At 36.0% G+C, this 18,743-nt stretch overlaps 1 long non-coding RNA gene across 1 annotated transcript in view; it reads right to left on the reverse strand.

Moving 5' to 3' along the window:
• LOC149134003 (uncharacterized) overlaps positions 1–18,482 on the reverse strand; it is a 34,781-nt gene extending 16,299 nt beyond the window's left edge. The window contains exon 1 of the long non-coding RNA XR_016243070.1: positions 11,904–18,482. This is a non-coding gene — a long non-coding RNA (uncharacterized LOC149134003). The remainder of the gene's footprint in view (positions 1–11,903) is intronic.
• Between the last annotated feature and the right edge of the window lie 261 nt (positions 18,483–18,743).

Below are 18,743 nucleotides of genomic sequence, written 5' to 3' on the forward strand. Positions count from 1 at the left end.
TGAGTCACATGCAGATAAAGAACCCAGCTGATTTCTTTGACAATATCACTCAGTAGAAAAAGACTGCATCCATTACCTACATTGACATTGAAGAGGAAGATGTAATAGCTGCCATAAATGAAATGAGCTCAAACTTGGCAACTGGCCCCGATGGTTTCCCAGCTGTCCTCCTAAAGTCGTGTCAACTGGTAATTCATCAAACTGCAATGCACATTGTATACCACCACAACGTTACTGTTTGAGAACTCACTCAGATAAAGAACATAAGCCAGAAAGAATTGGTCATGTCAATGAACTACCAACAAAAACTCATACACACATATGACATAATAATTCAACTGCTTGATCCAATCTTGTAGAACACACTTGATCAAATAAGCCTAACAACAGATATAGGAATCAGGATGTCCTCTGGTTCAACCTCATTTTCAATTTGCATGTTTCAACCAAGATTACTGGAAAATTTTTTGCTGCTTTGGACAAGTGATTTCCTAAATCTAATCAGTATGATGCTATTTTTAATCAACACACCATGAAGGTATCTTACGCCAGCTCTGCTAATTTAGAGCAGCTTATGCATCGCATAAACAATAGCAAAATGCAGCAAAGGTTCAATAACCCACCTACTGGATCTAGTGAATACCAACCAAGGAGATATAAACCACATTGATAAATACCAACTACGACCAATTTGTAGTAGTAGAAATACTTGATACAGCTAACATGGTAAGAACGCCGATAAATGGAGTCGGGACTGCCTTATGTACAAATAAATATGATAAATGCTCATGCAAAGAAAAATCAAAATGTTCTTTAATGAATCTCTGTATGAATACAAATCTTGTATACAAATGTACTGTGAACACAAGGGGAGGGTCCTATGTTTACATTGGACAGATGGCTGATTCATTTAAGAATCATTATCGTAACAATGTTGCCAGCTTTAAGACAATTAATAAGAGACATTCAACATCTATGGCAGATTTTGCATGGCGACTGAAGGAGGATAAAACAAAGTACAGCATTAATCGGTCCATAGTAACGTATGCAAAACCATACAATATAATTTCCAGATGCCATCTCTGCTCCAAGGAATTCCTGTCTATTCTGTGGACTAACAAGAAAATGATTAATAGAATTTCTGAACAACTCTAGAGATGCCTACATGCATATAAATGTACTTTCACACAATGCAGAGAGAATGAATTTTGAGTAACTGTTAACATAACTTAATTTACTTTAAGGTACGGATGACTTAAGTTTACTTTTAACCACCCCATTCTTATAAACACCAAGTAGATAACTAACTCACTTTGTGATCATGAGTACACCAAATCTCACGTGTGTGTATGCTCACATTTTTGTGGATGCTTGTATGAGCAAGTGTACTTGTGCCATGCAGCTTGCCTGGGGGCATTTATACATTCATATCTGTTAATGGTTATTTTTAATACTTTTCTCAATAGATTGCATGTTCATTTCTCTTTTTGCCATCTGAGATTTTATTTTTAAACTTTGATATAGGCACAGGAGTGGCTGTGTGGTAAGTAGTTTGCTTACCAACCACATGGTTCCGGATTCATTCCCACTGCGTGGCACCTTGGGCAAGTGTCTTCTACTATAGCCTCGGGCCGACCAAAGCCTTGTGAGTAGATTTGGTAGACGGAAACTGAAAGAAGCCTGTCGTATATGTGTCTGTGTTTGTCCCCCCCAACATAGCTTGACAACTGATGCTGGTGTGTTTACATCCCCGTACCTTAGCGATTCGGCAAAAGAGACCGATAGAATAAGTACTAGGCTTACAAAGAATAAGTCCTGGGGTCGATTTGCTTGACTAAAGGTGGTGCTCCAGCATGGCCGCAGTCAAATGACTGAAACAAGTAAAAGAGAGTAAAGAGTATATAAATGAAGATATTTCCTCCATCTGGCTGCTTTTTTTTCTACAAAATGAAAAGTTACATTGCAGAACAGTCATTTTAATGAGTTGTATTTGTTTATCACCCAACGAGATACATCTGCACCACTGGATGCTCCTGAACCAGTTGTTGGGTGTCCTACCCAAGAGGAATTGATGCTAGATGTGTTGAAACAATTATCGTAATTAATAATAAATTCTCATATATTCCATCTTCTGTCTTTCATTTGCTATATATATATATATATATATATATATATATATATATATATATATATATATATATAATTGGGTGTCTGTGTTGGTTGTTATAGTTTTATCTCATTTTGTCTAATACATATATATATATAGAGAGAGAGAGAGAGATCTTTTGTTTTAATCATTGGACTGCAGTCATGTTGGGGCACTCCCACCTTGAAGGGTTTAGTCGAACTAATCTACTCAAGTACATTCTTTTTTGAAGGTCTGGGGCTCTGGTTAGGCTTCTAACCATTTGAATTTTCACCTGAATATTTTCAAAAATTGTAATTTTAAAGTAGTTTTGCATGTGTTAGGCTATATAAATACGAATTTACACAAAAACCTCAAAATGTTGGGTTTTTCTAAGAAAATGCAAAACAAACTGATGTGTATCCTTCAAATCCAATCTATAAGTGGGATAATAAATATTTTTAAGATATTCCAAAGATTCTCTGAATGACTATATGCACAGGCTTGGTTGTGTGCATTTACAAAAAAACAATCGTGTACACACCTAAGTATTAAAGAGACACAAAGAACATATAAAACTACACACACACACATATCTACAAACGGCAGTAACTGTCTCAAAATGTCCTGTTAGCAATCAGCCTGAACTCCAACTAAAAGAATTTAAATAAAGCTCAAAGAAAATAAACACTCCTATTCCAAATTCAAGAAATCTCAAGAAATATTTCACTTTGGAATTCAACTCAATTCCAGTCCATTCTATTCTATTCAAGAGTTGCTCTTTGCATTCAAGCTGATTCTGATCCAGCAAACTTATGGTGAAAGACATGCTAAGCACGACTACCCCAGCTTTTGTTCCTGATATAAGAGAATATATCCTGCCCACTTTTTATAAAGATTAATCTGAGAGAGATCTGGTCCCATCGTCTCAGTAACATTATCAATACATGTATAAAATACATACATTCCTCTAATGCAACTGAAAAAAGTTTTTTTTTTAATTTTGACAAATGACAAAAAAAAGAAAGAGATAAATTAAGAAAGTAGGGAGAGAAATCTCAGTTATCATCAAGTATCGTCTGCACTCAGCAGGTTCAATAGCATAGATCGTCATTTAATTAAAGTTTGTCTAATTTTTTATATTTATCTATCCCTGTAATTCTTGGTTTTCCCCATACTACTGTCATTCGGTTTGCCTTTTAATTGAAAGCTGTTCCAACTATGACCATCTGTTTTATTACTTTCTCTAATAGCATGCAGGCAATGCCTCTTCAATACATTTCTTTTAAAAATAGTAGGGGGAGATTTAAGATATATTTAGTCACTATTTCTAACAGGTCGGACGCTCATACTTTAGCACAAGGGAGGTAACTCTTCATACGCAAAAGAGTATTGCATTGTCAGATCTTTACATAGTAAGTGGAAACGCGCTACGGACCGAACGAACAGCAGCAGAAATCTCCAGAGACTATTATTTCCCGACATTCTAAGGGAGCGGGGTCCACTTAGGTCATGACACCCTGGTGTTCTCTGCTGGTTTTGAAATGTTACCTTTAGTGGGTATTGAACTCAGAACTTTCTGGTGATCTTATTTCCCTGAAAGTGGTTCATACCACTCACCCACAAAGACTGCCGCGAGAATTTGCACTATTGATGTATTTCAAAGTGGGTTTCCCCCTCCTACTATGTTTAGCGGTTTGCAGTGTTTCTTTACAGTTCCAGTTACCATTTCTCTTTGCCCATAGCAACCTTGTAGGTTAATATAAAGATCTTCACCCGGGAACAAAAAAATAATAATAATAAACCAGCCTGCTGGGTGTTAACAAGTATGTAGAAAACGAATGTGCGCTGATGACCGGTGCGGGGAGTGTACTTTCGGAAAATTCATAAGATCCGATTTGTTTTTCTTTTCATATTCGTTTTCTACATACTTGTTAACACCCAGCAGGCTGGCTTATTTTATTTTATTTTTTTGTTCCCCGGTGAAGATCTTTATATTAACCCGCATTACTAGGTCGTTCTCGCTTGCGAGTGACGGTTAGGATTTTTTTCCCCCCTGTTTGGGACAATGTTTCGATATAAATATATATGACATCAGTCATAAGTTAGTGTGGGTGCGAACGCGTTCGACTGTTTACATCTGTCGAGCAGATGAAACACTCTCACTCATAGACTTTTACCGAAATATTGCACCTATGGGTTAATTTAACAACGAAATTTGGCAAGGACGGTAGCTGCTATTTCTAACATATTGGGTGACAACAGTATATGCATTTTCACATACATAGACACAGTCACGCACACAATGATAACTTCCAAATCCTGTTTTCTGACTGGGTTGAAAATTATCAAACTTTAAACCTCTATAAATTTTTAAAACTTTTCTGGAAAAAGTGAAATATCTCCAGAGATTGAGCTTGGAAAACTACATTAATATGCCAAATTTAAAAACTTTCAATAAACTTTGAATTTTCGAAAATTGTCAGCCAAACTGAAAAGATCCTATTATTTTAAATTACCGTTAACACTGAACCAGAAGTAATAATTGACACAAAAGATTCCGCAAAAACCTGATGGGATTTCTAAGTTATTCAATGTGGGTAATCGGATAAAGATTAAAGGGAGGCAGCTATTAGGCACAACGTTTTTTTCACAATCTTACTAAAGGGAGACGATCACCACTCTCCGATGTCGGCCAGTGGTACACCCACGCATGCAATTTTTTCAACAACCTAGCTTAATTAAATTGTAGAATTGTTTCAGACTCGAGTTACTTTAGATGCCTTGGATGGGTCAGAGGTGAAGCACATTTGTTGTCAAAGATACTTAGCAAAAAAGTGACGGGGCCTCGACCATTTACTCGAGTTTAAGTGTCATAGAGTCCGAAATGCGTAATGTAATAGCTGTTGTCCAGCAATGCTTGGATGATTCAACGAATAGATCAAGTGATTGTATATTGGTCAGGAAACTGTATGAGGATGAAAGTAAATGTATGGAGTTCAGAAGCAGTATCTCTGGTACTGCTTCTGTACTAGCAATGTTCGTGCGGTAGGCGAATGAGAGTCTTAAGTTGTGAATATGACTTCTGAATGAGAACGAGTTCTGAGAGCGGAAGTAGAAGAATTATGGGTAAAGAAGGTGTCTTTGAGCCAGAGTGACTGGACATCAATATTACCGATATCCAGACGAGTGGTCGGGAGATTGGAGAGTTTAATGCAAGGGAGACAACAATTATGATTTTTTTTTCCTATAAGTTACCTCCCATTTTGTATATTCATCCCGAAATCCCGTGCAATCTCGTGTAGTTTCCTATATTCTCATCCAAGATGGAGATGGTTACCGACAGATTTGATCATTGTTGAAAGATTCCTCTCAGAATGAAACCAATGGTAACCTTGTTAACCCACAAGTAAATGTGTGTGTGTATGTATATATATTATGTATATATATATATATATATATATTATGTATATATATTGAACAGACTCGGCTGGCACAAAACTAAGAGTACAATCAACTTTTGATATAAGCACACACATATTTAGTAACCGAAATATCCGACATTGTCCGAGATGAAAATTAAAGGAATTTGCGGTAAACAACGCAAAGAAATGCACCAACGCACGCACATGTAGAATAATTGAGGATCTTTTCTTTTCATATGAATATGTGATGTGGTTCCAAACTATTGAAAGTCCCTGGTATTTTCTTTTAGATTTAAATCTAGAGATTTCAAAGCCATTCAATTTTTTAATTTTTTTGTGTGTTTTCTTTTCTTTTTTATTCCAGTCAGTCGACTGGGGTCATATTGGGTCACTGCCTTCAAGACTCTTTGGTCGAATTAATCGACCCAAGTACTTACTTTTTGTTAAGCCTGTTACTTATTCTATCGGTGTTTCTTGCCGACCCGCTAAGTTATGGGGACGTAAACACACCAACACTGGTTGTCAAACAATGGTGTGGGGGACAACCACACGCATTTATATACATATATAGAGAGATAAATACACATAGATACATATATAAAATGCATATAAGATATATAACATACATCATCATCATCGTTTAACGTCCGCTTTCCATGCTAGCATGGGTTGGACGATTTGACTGAGGACTGGTGAAACCGGATGGCAACACCAGGCTCCAGTCTGATTTGGCAGAGTTTCTACAGCTGGATGCCCTTCCTAACGCCAACCACTCAGAGAGTGTAGTGGGTGCTTTTACGTGTCACCCGCACGAAAACGGCAACGCTTGTAATGGTGTCTTTTATGTGCCACCCGCACAAGCCATATATAGCATGTAAGACATATATATATAACATATAAAACATATACAGCACACACACACACGACGGGTTTCTTTCAGTTTCTATCTACTAAATCCTGTCACAAGGCTTTGGTCAGGCATGGGCGTGTAGTTAAGAAGTTCACTTTGCAACCACGTGGTGTAGAGTTCAGTCCTACTGCACGCCATTTTGAGCGTTTTCTACTATAGCTCTGGGCCAAGCAATACCTTATGAATAAATTTGTTAAGAATGAACTGTGTACAAGCCCGTTATGTATGTATGTGAGTGTGTCTTTGCGCCTGTTTACTCCTATCCTACACCGCTGATAACCGATGCTGGTTTGTTAACGTCCCCGTAACTTAGCAGATGGAATAAGTACTGGGATCGATTTGTTCGACTAAAACCCAGCATGGTTACAATCCAATGGCTGGAACAAAAGATATCTTTCTCATATATATATATATATATATATATATATAGCTACGTCAATTTATAAATACATACATGCTTTATACATTTCAATATCTTATAATAATTAAATCTATATCATTATAAACACTTCATATCCCTATATCTCTTCTCTATAGCTATATCCAAGTATATACCTTTATATACCTCAGTGTCTCCCACATATAACATCTATTTATAGCAATATACATACTTTATACAGAAATTTATGTAAAATATCTAAGTCTAGCAGTGTTTATTCCGCCATATTTCCTTTTATTGGCCTGTTGGTGTTTCTATTTTTGATGATGATGAAATTGTGTGATGAGGCAATCTGCCTCCATGTTTACAAGGAGTGTACAGACAGGAGAGTGCTGTTGTTTAACCTCCGAGTAAACTGCTCGAATAGGTTTACAGCCCAAAGCATTCCGGCCGTGCCCATTCCATGTTTTTGCATGTCAAGGACTAATATCTAAATATGCTGTTTATTTAAGATAGGAAGGGGCGCTTTCTAGCAGATCGAATGATCGCATAGAGTAGATATGGGCAACCTTTATCGAGAAGCGGGCCGCATGAGGCATAGGTCATCATCGGGCGAGTGACATTACTAAAGAATTTAAGGTAATTTTCCGTTAGGCGTGGCATTCTGAAAGTTCTGCGGGCCGCAAGTTGCCCATGACTGAGTTTGAAGGACAGTAAGGCATTCCAACAGTGGCCATCCTGATATTTTCCCCCAAAATCACATTATCCAATCTGCACTTTTCTTAAACGTGTCAGAGAGACAGACAGAGGTTTAACTGAAATTTCTAGCAAGTTAAGCGACTACGTAGAGGTTCACTTGATGGTTCGATCGACAAGCAAGTTCGTCATCACCAGATGAGTAAATGGTTCTCCGTCGGCTTCGATGATGAGTATTCAATTGTTCGAGCAACTGAATTACCTGCTCCTGAATTTATGTGGAAGCAGCTGAGTAGTCCACAGACACGTGGACAATCTTAACGAAATTGTCAGCGCGGAATCAGCGTGACAAGGCTGCACAATTACAATCCATCCAACGCGTTTCCGCACAATTTCACTCCCAAGGCAATGGTAAAAGATACCTGTCCAGGATGCCATACAGTGAGATCGAACAAAAGACTTCTTACTCGTTTGGCCATGCTGTAGCCATGAGATACGAAGAGAAGGCCTCTGTTGTCCGCCCTACTAGAATAGCGTTGTCCGATGCAAAATAGCAGTCTCTTCCACACAAACCAAAGCTATAGGTTCTATCTCTCTAGTATAAAGGGTTCGATAGGATCCAAGCCTGGACAATATGGTATAAAGGACAGGTTGTTGCCCATATGCAGCGTATTCCATCTATCCACGTCACTGATGGATCCAAAGTACAGCACAGTTTTTACATTTTGGCTCCAGCATTTTCGCAGGAGTAACCAGAACGAGGTTATGGACAACGTCTAACTGCCTCAGGGGCTCCGACACCTGAATTTTTTTTTTTTTTTTTTTTGTCAGAGTTTACTTCCGAAGCCTTTCCTATGGCAAGGCAGCGGAGGTTTGGAGTCAGGGTGTGCCTTCTCCTAAATGTGTTGCACCGCTCCATCTGCTCGACTGACTTGCTAAGCTACTACCCCGAGTCAGAGAAGACCTGTGAACCATAGTGGCTAAGATGTGGTTCCGCACGCCTCAAAACACAGGAACCTTTCACGCAGGGTACCCCATTACTGCACAAAATAAGAGATACAACCAAATATGCGGGAATCAAGAGATATTAATATCTAACTGTCCAGAAAGATGGACAGAAATTGTATTTTTATTTCAAATCTCTAAATATCAGTGTTAGAATATTTTGGTATTTTATTTTATCGACCCCGGTGGGAGGAAAGGGAAAGGTCATTTCGGTCGGATTTGAACTTAGAACATAAAGATCCAGATATACCACATTTATTCCGACGCTCTTAAAGATTCTGCCAACTCACTGCTGTGAACAGATAGTAATAAAACAAATCAGATTCAGAAAATCAGCATGTAATTAAACCGCCTTAATTGTTAAATTGATGATAATTGCTATTATAAAAAAAAAAATTTTAATTATCAATCAGAGCCTGTTACAGTTCCACACAGTTGATAAAGCATTTCCGATTCTGAAAAAACATTGTTTGAAAAATTTCAATTCCCCTCCCCCACCAAGCAGGCTATTTACATGCTAGAAATAACAGCCAAATCTCACAAAACTAGTGTTAGGTTTAGGGTTAGGGTTAGGTTTACCCTGTGGATCTATATAAAAACCGGGTGGGGGGGATCGAAATTTTGAAACAGATTTTTGAAAATTTTTTTTCAGAATCGGAATCTCCATAGCCAGAGGATTAATGTGCATGAATGGATCGTCCATATTGTATTTATGAACACGTGTGGGAAAGAAACTTGCTGAGGGAATGCTTAAAGCGCTTCCATTACCGCCTAAAAATTTAGGGGATTCGCTACTTCGTTTTATAACGTTTATTTTTACGCTTTCATGCCTCTCACTCTCAAACTATTCTATCCCTCTCCTCTATCATACCCGCTTCTCTTTCTAAGCGTTCATTACTCATTGCTTCCCACCAAATCGCATCCACCACACGTCTTATATTAACTCTTTCTGTACCTTTCCTCCTCTTTATTTAGAGGTCAAGCGTAATTAGAGAAATCACTCAACCAAAATTTATATGGCTAATTATTATAGAGATTTCAGCAAATACGAGGGAGACAACTCTGGACATTTCAACATTACTGGACGTCCTCGACGAAGCGTAGCTTTACCGAATATGCTGAAATAACGATGTAGCAGTATAATAGATGTATATATACGATATATATAATAACAGGAGTGCAAATTAACATATTTAACAATTAAAACAACGCTTCCATGACGTCTATGCTTCACTGAAGCGGTTAAATTTATCCAGAGTTGTCTCCCGTGCTTGTTAAAATGATTAAAATAATTCCACACAATATAATATTGAAATCAAATATCTATAGTGTAGAAACTTATACGAAATAAAAGTAGTTTAAAGAGTTTGGGCAATAACAATTAAAATGGATCTCCCTCTATTATACACGGCACGAAGAGATACTGGTGTTCCGCATAAGTGTTTCTAATTAAATTTTTTTTAATGCATACTACATGTTAACCCTAACTTACGTATTGTAATTTTTCGTAGGGATCGCATGAGTTAATTAACTTAAATTGTCTTCAAATTTTTTTTTTCTTTTTGTCGTTGAATATCAGATTTTGTGGATAACGACGAGAAATTGGTTCATTGAGACACCTTTTAATCCTTCAACGAAAGTATCGATTCAAAGCCCTCGAGCAACAAGTTTTCTATGAACCTCATGTTCTATGACCTCGTGTAGTGGGCTAAGAAACTGCAACTGCGATAAAACCGACCAAAAACAAATCTGAAGAAAACTGTATAAAAATGTTAAAAGCGAATGAGATCAACGAATTCGTGGTTATAGGGAGCGGAGATAAAGAATACGTACACCACCCGTTTTTGGCGAAACAAAAACCCGAACCCTAACCCCTAAACACTGGTTGTGCGTATTCTTTACCTTCGACGTAATAAGGTTATGGCAGAAGCCAACAATATGATCTTAGATTTCAAACACTTTTAGAGGAAGTTACAGCCTACAAATTACTTAGATAATCTCAGCTAATCTCCGCCTTACTACATTACGTATATACGAGATCTTACCGTGCTTTTTTCTGACAACAAGAAATCATTAAAAAGGTTCTATTAAAATTTCAGACACATGGTATCTTATTTTATAAACTGTGAAGGGCAGAAGTCAAAGTTGCCCTCAGTACGTAAAGATTTAGAACTGAATAACCACAAGTATGTTTACCTTTTTGTCCGATAGACTTTGTCAATCCACCGTGTTACTGAATTGGTCATGTTTTTGTCTTTCTTCGGACTTCTGCAACTCGTGGAAAATAACTTCCAGATATAACTCAGGAGAGGTTACTAATTTGTATAAAATGACTCAGCAAAATGGAGCAACAAAGCTTGTAAAAAAACCTTATTGTTCCAATCTTTTGGGTCCAGTACAGAAAGAATTCAGTGAGCAATGCAAATTTCACGATTCTCGGTCATTCTTATTCTTTTTCTCTCAAACATACAATAAGACAAATTTCTGACCTCTTGCAGCCTCTTATTAGTCAAATATAAATATCGAAATACAATAAATATATTCTATATATATACACACACACAAACATTTAATTAGAAAATATTTAGAATATATTTGTAAGTTTAGAAGAAAGTAGTCTAGAAACTTCGCGAAATTTCTAGAAAGAGGTGTGGTTCCTTTTTTGTTAGCAGGCCATATTTAAATTTTTAAAAAAAGTTACTAGTGAAGTCTTATTTAATGAAATATAATCATTCACGTGTAAAAGAAAAAAGAATTTCGGAATAAGCATCACCACTAACCTTTTTATTTCAAAAATCCTACAAATTTCTGTTTTAAACACATTTTTAATTATTTTGAACAATTACAAGCATAGATGAAAAAACAAATATGCATTTCTGAAATCCACAATTAATAGTAAAGAGAAGCTTTAAATACAATGTATTCAATTAAAATATGTCCCAGTGTTATTATTTTCCCTCAAACGAACTTATTTCAGAACATCGCACTTAGCCCTTCAGAAGTCCGCATGTGACTTAAAGGCCGAAAGTTCTCCATCGCTTATTAATACAAAGTGAAAGTATTGCAATTCGGGTCCTTATCCCTATATCAGAAATCAGTTTTTGTGAATAGAATATTAAAAAGAAATTTTGTGTTTCTATTCATCGATGTACTTATGAATATAAATAATTATTTTCAATAGCAAATTAATATTTTATAATTAAATAACTAAAATGAAAAATTAAACATGAATAAAATGAAATAATTTTTATAATAAAGAAATAACAAAAAATTCTTCAATGCGTAAAACTTAAAATACTGTGATTTTCCTAAAATAATATCACATCATAATTACAGAACTAGAACAGGAGAAATCTTATTTACCTGTTGGAACTGTGATTGCAAATGGTAAAATCCATGTTCTTCGAAATTATGTAATCCATAAATTTGGTAAAATCCACAAATCAAAGAAAAAGAATTTCAAGTAAAAAAATTCTTCAAGAAATCTTTTGGGTATCCGTTGAAAAATTGTTATTATTAATGTTTTCCTTTCACTCTTTCTTTAAAAACAAAATGTGCATGTGTAGCGAAATGCACATGTAGAAATAACACAGGTGGAGGGATATGTGTGTGAACCTAGATATAATTTTTTAATTAGTCTCCCTCTTTTACTTCTCTACACACAACTGTTTTTTTTTTCTTTTGACATCGACTTCAAGCCTATTGCTGTATGGGAAGTTGTGAAGTTCATGCATTTCTTAAAACGCTGTGATACTATAAAATAAACTCTTAGCAACAGTTGTCAACTTCACTAAACTTTCGCACGTAAAGCACTAACTTTTTTTTTAATGATGCTAAATATATATTAGCAAAATTTAAAATAAGGAGTGAAAAAGGAATACATATTTCTCAGTTACGGAGAAATTAAGAGCTCAAAAGAGAGAAAGAATGAAATAGGAGGAAAAAACACGTGCAGTTGTGTTATGAGGCGCACCTTGTCAGGGGCGATAATTCAACCACAAACAAGTTATTTATATAAGCAGAGGGGCCAGAGATTCGCCGAAGACGGGTTGCTTGTTTAACATCAACTCAGTACTATGACCAAATATGTACCAACTATGACTGTCCTATCTAATTCTTTTCAGAAACAATGTATCTAAAATTCTATTATCCAGTCTTATTCCTACTTTTTTAAAGATGGTAGTGTGTGATTTGTATGAGAATCAGTTGCTTTTCAAGCAGTCGACATTCCTTACATTACCTGGTATTTATTTTATCGATCTTGGAGGTATAAGAACTCAGAACGTTGCAGTCGCTCAACGATTTCTACATAGATCGTTGAGGCCATTTGTAATGAATTCCTATCGAACTATAGTGGTGTGGTAAACTTAGCACTGGACATGCGAAGAAATATACGAACGAAGTAAACAGTATGAACTGGATTTCCTGAAAATCGCTTTATTTAACAACTGCCTCGAACAGTGTAAAATATAAAATTGCAGGGATGGTTGTGTGCTTAAGAAGCTCGCTTTGCGACCATATACTTTTGAGTTCAATCTGACTGGGTGGCATCTTCTACGAGGGCGTGCTGAAAAGGAGGATCGGTTAATTATGATTTTATTCCACTTATTCCCCTCTCAGATTCACACACTTATTGCAGCGAGCCTTCAGTTTTTCTAAGCCCTGTAAAAGAATGCGGAAGGTTGGCCCCCACCAACCAGACTTTTCGCGACACTCTTAAAGCCAGGAACTTTTCAGCATCTCATCATACTACAGCCCTACACCGACCAATGCTTTGTGAGTGATGTGTGTGTGTGAACCCCTCCACACACATACATTGCTTGACAACTGGTACTGGTTTGTTTACGCTGTCATAACCTAGCGGTTCGCAAAAGCGATTGATGGATTAAGTACCCAACTTAAAAAAACATAAATACTAGTATCGATTCGTTCGACTAAAACCCTTTGGGACGCTGCACCAGCAGGGTCACAGACCAATGACTGAAACAAGCAGAAAAAAGTTTTTAAAAAAAACACATGGTATGTAAAAGAAAATGATAAATACTTATCACCTTCTTCAGGGTTAGAAGAATACGGTATGAATGTCAGTCTTTTTAAAATTAAATCTATGTAGTTTTGCCATCAACTTGGAAGAATGATAAAAGCTGTGTCATTGTCAAATAGGCTGTCATGAACAGCTTCCTCATTTGATCCCAACTGACATATCAATTTAATGACCATACAACTCCCCCTGTACCTATTCTCTTCACAATTCACTGACACCAACTACCAACTGATTGGAACGAGTATTTACGATATTTTCAAGACCATAGTTACAGGTGAGAATATTGAAGGTTAACCTCCAGAAATTCCACTTCGCCAACAAGTGGAATATGTTAGCTTTAACCAACCTGGAAGGGAATGATGATTTTTAAAATCTATGTGCATAACTGAGGAGACTTTATGAGGTGCTGAACTGATAGTTGTATAAAATAATAACAGTACATCGGGAAGAATATCTCTGTGTTAGTTGCAAATTATAAGTTATGAAAGCAATAGCCATTTCCTTCATAACTGTCTAGTAGCATTCACACTGCTGGACTAAGTAGCATGACTAAATCCCCACATTCTGAGAGGTTATTTTATTATTAGTGCAGTACTATACTACCTTTAACATTTATGAAGGACCAGACATTTAAGGTTGATGCAATACTAGGGATTTTAAGATCCAATACACTTTAATCCTAATAATCAAATTGAATGACAATAAATTGGCAGATTTACTTTTCTTTGCTTGATGCTACTTTAGTAATTGCCGTTATATTTTCTTTATTTGCTTCTCAGTCTTTTGGCTAGGATCAAAGTGTAGTATTATATTTTCTTTACTCTAATATATTAAACTTATGCAACAATGTAGCTTAATTATTTGTTTTCTCATAAATAAGACGAGAAAAACAAATTATGTTATTAGTAACATATTATAGATCCTATAACCCTTGCATTAAGTTAAATCAAAACTTTTAAACAGGTAGGAAATATTTTGTAGTGTACAGTTTGTATATACCATTATACAAAACTATAGCTAAAAAATTGAAATTAATATTGTTACATTTTCAACATTAGATAGCAACAAATTTAGTGTATAGGTACAAGTTCACCAGGGTTCAATTTTGAGTTCACTCCTATTCATCATACACCTCCAGGCCATAACAGAGGAATTTAAAACCAGTTGCCCTTGGGAATTACCATATACTGATGACTTAATTCTTATAGTAGAATCTATAGGAAAATTGGAAAAGAAGTTCCAGGTGTGAAAGTAAAACCTGGAATGAAAGGGTCTTAAAATTAACTTAAACCAAAGTTCCAGCTACCAGGAAAACAGACAGAAAGGGCCCTGTTTGATATTTTGGAAAATTGTTGGTAGAAATCCCATACAATGTACTCAGTGCAAGCTATGGACATAGAAGTGGTGCAATGGGATCACAGAAAGGTTAATAGAGAAAGTAGACTTTGTAAGTGGAAGATACACATGAGTAGTAAACACTAAGAACATACAAGAAACAGATTTTCTCAAATGCTGAAGAGGTTCTTTCGAGGCAGTAGATACTTTCTGTTACTTAGGTAACCTAATTAGCAGTGGAGGATGATGTTCTGAAAGTATAGTTACATGAATAAGAATAGGGTGGAGAAAGTTCAGAGAACTGTTAACTCTTGGTAACAAAAGGTCTTCCCCTCATACAAAAAGGCAGGTATTTGGTGCTTGTCTATGAACAGTAATGCTACATGGTAGTGAGATATAGACCTTGAACACTGAGAACATACAAAGACTAGAAAAAAATGAAGTATGCTCCATTTGAAGTGCAGTGTCAGTGTGCATGTATAACAAAGTGCAAATGTGTTGAGAGGAAAACTGAGCAGAAAAGGAATAAAATGTAATGTGCAAGAAAGAAGGCTATGCTTCTATGACCATGTGATGTATATGGATGGGAATAGCCATATAAAGAAGTGGATAGAACTTGTGAAGAGGCAGATCCAGGATGAAGTAGTGAAGACTAATCTCAGGATGTTGATCCTCATGGAGGAGATGACATAAGATTGAGATGATTGGTAATTCACTGTGCTCAAGAAGACACATGTGTCTCAACATAAGTCAGGTCCTACAAGCATTGTGTTTATATTTATACATTCACTGGGCTCAGCCTCTACACCCAATCTTCCCCTATTTAACCTTTCCTACCTTTTAACTTCCTAACACCCATTCCCCTACCCTTGTAACTACATCACTATTCAGCTGCTATAATCAATTGAGAGCATGACATGCACATATTGCATCCCTCTATTTTGCTATCAGTTACCTCCCCCTTTCCCTTGAACTAATTCCTTTAAAATCCATCACTCATTCCTTACCACATTATATTTCAATGACCACCCTTTTCTGTAACTCCAGTTATCTCTCTTTCTCCTCTCGGACACATCTTAGGACTGCCATTAGCTTATCTCTAACACTCTCTCTTAGCTGCTATCATTCTTATCATGTTGTCATTGTCTATCTACTGTTGATTGAACCTACTCACTACATACTTCTGACCTCCATCTCTGTCACTGTAGTTTGTATTATACAGGCTTCAGTTCTATACAGATTTGACAAGAAATGCATGTTTTATTGACATATTCAAGATAAAATTAACCATTTTTATGATATACTTTAGAAAGCAAGAATTAATACAAAGGTAGAATTGATGTGAATCAGAATTTCACCGAACTTCTGCAGTTAAACAAAACTTAATAGAACATATTGCATTAAGAAGAAAGCACATGGAACGGTTTATGGTAAAGATAATAAATAGTCTAGGTTGTTTAACTAAATCATTAATAGGCAGCTTAAACTGATCTCCAGTTCTGCCAAATTCAAGTTAAACATTTCACCAGTTTACACAAACATACAGACATTCACTCTCTTTTTTCATGGAGTATAAGATGTAGTAAATATGGTGCCATACTACTTGCCAAATTCGTCATTCTTTTACTAAAGAGTATTTCATTAAGAGATAAATCATTGAGATTTAATTAGTGATGCTACCTACATAAAATCCAGTAATTAAGTGAATATTAACATATTTGGTATAATGAATATTAAAAATCTAATTAGAAATACTTATGCAATGAGGAAAAGAATAATTGTGCAATGACTGATGCTGGGATTATTTTAATCATTTGTGCAAGTATAGAATACCAATGCAGATATGTTTTAATCTAATAAGGCATCCTCAGTATGATATAGAGTTTGCTGTACTTACCAAAGTAGAGATAAGAGTTACTTTACACTCTGTACAATGCTGTAAAGTGAGTATTAGCATACTTAGTGTAGTGGGCTAAGAAGTTTTAATTAGCCAAAATTAAATTCTTAGTGATGCAAATAAATTATTATTTAAATCACTATCGCAAGCCACCTCCACCTCCACCACCACCCATACACACACAAAAATGAAAGGTAAACAACCATGAAATTTTAACTAATTAATTATAGGTGCCGGCATGGCTGTGTAGTTAAGAGTTTGCTTCCTGAACACATCGTTTCAGGTTCAGTCCCACTGTGTGGCACCTTGAGCAAGTGTCTTTAAATATAGCTCCAGGTTGACCAAATACTTGTGAGTCTATGCACTGCTTGACAACTGGTGTTGGTTTCTTTATGCCACAGTAACTTAGCAGTTTAGCAAAGGAGACCAATAGAATAAGTCCCAGACTTTTAAAAAAATGATAAGTATTGGGGAGAGTTTGTCTAAGGCAGTGCCCCAGCATGGCTGGAGTCTAAAGCCTAAAACAAAACAAAAAATAGAATGAAGTAAGAAGTGATTCTGATATCTAACAGATAACTCAGGACATGTTTTAATCTTATCTAAACTTCATCACTAATATAGTTTGTTGTAATAATTTAGAAGAATGACTCATGAAAAAAAACAAAACAGAAATTCCTGCAGCATAAATAGTAAAGTTGGTGCTAGCATACTCAGTATAGTAATTCTTTTTATTCTTTTATTTGTTCCAATCATTTGACTGTGGCCATGCTGGAGCACCGCCTTTAGTCAAACAAATCGACCCCAGGACTTATTCTTTACAAGCCTAGTACTTAGTACTTATTCTATCGGTTTCTTTTGTCGAACCACTAAGTTATGGGGATGTAGACACGTCAATGTCAGTTGTCAAGCGATGGTGGGGGACAAACACACACACACACACACACATACATATATCTATATATATATATATATATATATATATAAAGATGAGAATATGTGTGTGTATGTGTCTGTCTATCTGTTGTATGTCTGTCTGTGTGAATCACTAAAACTTGAGAACTACACAAGCAATTTCATTCAAATTTTACACATGCCTTACCTAGGGTCCATGTAGTGTCATAGGCAAAAAAATTTTAAACTTCTTCCCTAGTGCGAGCCCAGAGCAATATCATATCTTCTCCACTACTTCTGTATTACATGTCACAAAAGTGAAACAATAACATCTCTCAATTGTAATGTCACATACTTTCACTTTAATAGTTTCACTTTAATACTGAAACTATTAAAGTGAAACTATTACCTCACATATATACAGGCATACATACATATATATAATATACTAGCACTATAGCCTGGTTTCACATGGGATGAAGTTAAGATTACCTGAGTAATACCATCAATTGAGGCAAATTTGGTGCCCGTACGTAAGTTTTGTAAGAGGAATAGAGAGGGCTATCTTCTCCCGCAGAGATGTGAGAGTCAGATCTATCCTTTCGAAAACATGAACAGTTTCGTAACATTGCTTACAAAATAATAGCTGATTGTTTGCGAAGGAGCGTGTCTACTTGCTATGTATAGAGCAACGGATTCAGCAAATTTGGAAATTAGTTGTGGAGAAACAGAATATCGTTTATATTGTGTATCACTCACTAAAAAGATGAAATTTTAAAAATCTGTTGTCATTTTCTCTCTCTTTCTCTCTGTCTTTACACCGTCACTAGAAGGGGACTTAACGCATGCTCCGACTTGAACATTGTTAGAAGTTATGGTTTAAAATTATTTTTAATGCAAAAATTCACCTGTTAGGAAGGAAGAAAAAAAAATAAATGGCCAATTCTGGGCATTTTCGACCATGAGGAATCCATTGGTGTGACTCCCAAATTGCTATCTTGTAAGGTGTGGATTTCTATAAATGCAACACACACAC

Source organism: Octopus bimaculoides, chromosome 9 (genome assembly GCF_046866305.1).
Source record: "Octopus bimaculoides isolate indiv1 chromosome 9, ASM4686630v1, whole genome shotgun sequence".
Lineage (NCBI taxonomy): Eukaryota > Metazoa > Mollusca > Cephalopoda > Octopoda > Octopodidae > Octopus > Octopus bimaculoides.